The sequence below is a fragment of the Myotis brandtii genome, unplaced genomic scaffold, assembly GCF_000412655.1.
Source record: "Myotis brandtii unplaced genomic scaffold, ASM41265v1 scaffold670, whole genome shotgun sequence".
In the NCBI taxonomy this organism is placed as follows: domain Eukaryota; kingdom Metazoa; phylum Chordata; class Mammalia; order Chiroptera; family Vespertilionidae; genus Myotis; species Myotis brandtii.
This window is the reverse complement of record NW_005370611.1, coordinates 3,088,399-3,088,713: the sequence shown is the minus strand read 5'-3', so window position 1 is coordinate 3,088,713 and position 315 is coordinate 3,088,399.

Genomic DNA, 315 nt, shown 5'->3' with positions numbered 1-315 from the left:
CTGTGACGCCGCCGGATCACGCAGAACGTCCGGGCCGGAAGCGGGGCCCCCCGTCCCGGCTCCCGCGGCCATGATACAGACAGCGTTCCGAGCAGCCCGCGGGCTTCTGGGTGGGAAAGGACCGTAGGGCCCCGGCCCCCTCTCGGCCCCCGTAGTTCCGGTACGCCTGCCGCAATGCCTACCGGGACTTGAAGTCCATGCTGTTCAGTTGCGCAACCCAAAGGGTGTTTGCAGTCAAGGGTCAATTTTGCTCCGAAATTATGGAACGCTGTACTAGAGATGCGGGTCTTTGTATAAAATATTGAAAAATAAATA